The sequence below is a fragment of the Lemur catta genome, chromosome 3, assembly GCF_020740605.2.
Source record: "Lemur catta isolate mLemCat1 chromosome 3, mLemCat1.pri, whole genome shotgun sequence".
Taxonomy (NCBI): Eukaryota; Metazoa; Chordata; class Mammalia; order Primates; family Lemuridae; genus Lemur; species Lemur catta.
Window position 1 is genome coordinate 29485743 of NC_059130.1, and position 3787 is coordinate 29489529.

Below are 3787 nucleotides of genomic sequence, written 5' to 3' on the forward strand. Positions count from 1 at the left end.
GCCACCCCCATCCTGGCCACATCCTTTCCCATATCTGACAAATAACACCCTGTCCACACCTCTACACCACCTTCCTCCTCTCCCCTGTCATGAAGGCACATGTCCCTCTTCCAACCGAGGCCAGCCAGTACGTTGCACCCTCCTCTCTATCGCTGCTCAAATTTTTTCTATAAATTATATGCCCCCAGCATTCCCCCCCTCACTTTACCCCCTCCCTCAACTTTAATCTCACCTCTCCCACCTACAGGTGTACTCAGGTGTTCTCTGTATGAAAAAGCAAAACAACAACCCTTCCTACTACCCTACCCATTCACCATGCCCATTCGGTCTCTTTCACCAGAGAGGGTCCATTCTGGCCGCCCCCAGTGCCCCCCAGAGTTCCCCCAGCTCTCTTTAATCCCCTGTGGGCTGGCTTCTTTCCCCACCTTTCTGCTCACCGGACTCTCTCCAAGGCTACCCATAAGCCACTAACTGCCAAACTTGACCCTGACCTCTGTGTAGCCTTCACACCTTGGCCATCCTATTCCCACAACATTTTTTCTACTATGGGTTCTTTTTTCAAAATTTTTTAATTGTGGTAAAAAACAAATACTATAAACTTTGCCCTCTTAGCCATTTTAAGTGTACGGTTCAGTAATATTAACTATATGCACATTGTTGTGTAACAGATCTCTAGAACTTTTCCATCTTGCAAAACTGAAACTCTATACCCATCGAAAAGCAATTCCCCATTGCCCCTCTCTCAGCCCCTGGCAACTACCATTCTATTATACTTTCTGTTTCCATGATTTTGAGCACTCTAGATATCCCATACAGTATTTGTCCTTTTGTGACTGGCTTATTTCTCTTAGCACAATGTCCTCCATAATGTTCGTCCATGTTGTAGCAGGTGACAGGATTTCTTTCTTTTTTAAGGCTGAATAATATTCCATTATGTGTATATATATCTCACATTTTTGTTATCCACTCATCCATCAATGCATATTTGGGTGCTTCTACCACTTGGCTATTGTGAATAATACTGCAATGAACATGAATAGGCAAATATCTCTTCAAGATCCTGTCTATTGCTGGGCACAGTGGCATGTGCCTGTAGTCCCAGCCACTTGGGAGCCTGAGACAAGAGGATTGGTTAAGCCCAGAAGTCTGAGGCTGTAGTTTGCTATGATCATGCCTGTGTATAGCCAGTGTACTCCAACCTGGGCAACGCAGTGAGACCCCATCTCTAAAAAATTAAAAACAATCCTGTCTATGTCTATTATGACTTTTTTTTTTTTTTTGAGATAGGGTCTCACTCCATCACCTGCGCTAGAGTGCAGTGGCATCATTATAGCTCACTGAAACCTTCAATTCCTGGGCTCAAGCGATCCTCCTGCCTCAGTCTCCCAAGTAGCTGGGACTACAGGCACAAGCCACCATGCCTGGCCAGTTTTTCTATTTTTTGTAGAAATGGGGTGTCGCTTTTGCTCAGGCTGGTCTCAAACTCCTGAGCTCAAGCGGTCCTCCCACCTCGGCCTCCCAGAATGCTAGGATTATAGGCGTGAGCCACTGTGCCGGCCCAAGGTTTTGTTTGAATGTTTGTTTTCAGTTCTTTTGGATATATACTCAGGAGTGAAACTTCTGGGTCATATGCTAATTTTATGCTTAGTTTATTGAAGAATTGCCAAACTGTTTTCCACTGCAGCTGCACTATTTTAGATTCCTACCAGCAATGTCTGAAGGCTCCAGTTTCTCCACATCCTTACCAATGATTATTATTTTCTGTTTTTTGTTTGTTTTAATTTTAGCCATCCTAGTGGGTGTGAAGTGGTATCACATCGACTTGGTTTTGATTGGCATTTCCCTAAAGACTGATCATGTTGAGTATCTTTTCATGTGCTTATTGGCCACTTGTATATTTCCTTTGCAGAAAAATCTATTCAAGTCCTTTGCTCATTTTTTTTTATTTTTTATTTTATCTTATTTTATTTTTTTATTTGAGACAGAGTCTCACTCTCTAGCCTGGGCTACAGTGCCATGGCATCAGCCTAGCTCACAGCAACCTCAAACTCCTAAGCTCAAGCAATCCTTCTGCCTCAGCCTCCAGGGTAGCTGGGACTACAGGCATGTGCCACCATGCCCGGCTAATTTTTTCTATATATATTTTAGTTGGCCAGATAATTTCTTTCTATTTTTAGTAGAGACAGGGTCTCGCTCTTGCTCAGGCTGGTCTCGAACTCCTGACCTCAAGCGATCCACCCGCTTTGGCATCCCAGAGTGCTAGGATTACAGGCGTGAGCCACCTCGCCTGGCCTCATTTTTTTAAATTAAAACAAATTTTAGGCCGGGCGCGGTGGCTCACGCCTGTAATCCTAGCACTCTGGGAGGCCGAGGTGGGAGGATCACTTGAGGTCAGGAGTTCGAGACCAGCCTGAGCAAGAGCGAGACCCTGTCTCTACTAAAAATAGAAAGAAATGATCTGGCCAACTAAAAATATATATATAAAAAAAAATTAGCCGGGCATGGTGGCGCATGCCTGTAGTCCCAGCTACTCGGGAGGCTGAGGCAGGAGGATCGCTTAAGCCCAGGAGTTTGAGGTTGCTGTGAGCTAGGCTGATGCCACAGCACTCACTCTAGCCTGGGCAACAGAGTGAGATTCTGTCTCAAAAAAAAAAAAAAAAGTAAAAAAATTTTTAAATTTTTCCTGGTCCAAGTCATAGAAGGTTACCTTTGCTCATTTTTAAATAGGGTTGTTTAATCCTTTTGTAGTTCATAAGCAGTACGATTGGGTTTTCACACGCATGCGTGAGATGTGCCTCCCTCAAACCTTGTTACGACGTTGGCACATTACCTGTCTGACATGAAAAAAATAAAAATAAATAAATAAAATACATAGGGTTGTTTGTCTTTTTGTTGTTGAGTTGTAGAGATACCAATTTTGAAATGAATTGACTCTCCACCTCAGGCCTCCCAGCTCATTTAAAGAGCTCCTTCTCTTCTTTTAAGTAAGTGTGTGTGTGTGTGTGTGTATACGGACAAATAGTTCCAGATCAGAGCTGAAAGTTTCAGAACCTTAATGTAATTTTCTCCGCCACCAGGATGTCCCCCATTCCTGCAGTTTTTTAAGTTCCCAAATCTCAAAATTGGTTACCTAACTTCAGTCCTTCCTGTTGCACTTTGGCCCCTACTATTTTCGCTCTATAAATAATGAGAAAAGTTACATAAAAAATCACAGATTAGGGCCAGGCGCGGTGGCTCACCCCTGTAATCCTAGCACTCTGAGAGGCCGAGGCGGGTGGATCGATTGAGGTCAGGAGTTTGAGACCAGCCTGAGCAAGAGTGAGACCCCCCCCCCGCCCCCCGTCTCTACTAAAAATAGAAAGAAATTATATGGACAACTAAAATATATAGAGAAAAAATTAGCTGGGCATGGTGGTGCATGCCTGTAGTCCCAGCTACCCGGGAGGCTGAGGCAGGAGGATCCCTTGAGCCCAGGAGTTTGAGGTTGCTGTGAGCTAGGCTGACGCCACAGCACTCTAGCCCGGGCAACAGAGTGAGACTCTGTCTCAAAAAGAATTAAAAAATTTTGAAAAAGAAATCACACATTAGATATGAACATAAAGATTCCAATAGATCTCCAAACACAAGGTGATGCATTTACAACTGGATCTTCGAGAAGCGCCGGGTTACTCAATTTTCTTGAATTATAAGAAGCGCCCAAGCCGACCACACGCATGCTCTAAGGCTGAGGGCATGGCGAAGCAAAAGAAGGCGTGGCTATTGCCCAAATCCAAGATGACCACGAGAA

General features: G+C 44.2%; 1 non-coding gene across 1 annotated transcript; it reads left to right on the top strand.

Moving 5' to 3' along the window:
• The first annotated feature begins 2736 nt into the window (after positions 1–2736).
• On the top strand, positions 2737–2840 carry LOC123636307. The gene has a single exon (XR_006734494.1). It is a non-coding gene; the product is annotated as a small nucleolar RNA U13 (small nucleolar RNA).
• Positions 2841–3787: the final 947 nt, after the last annotated feature.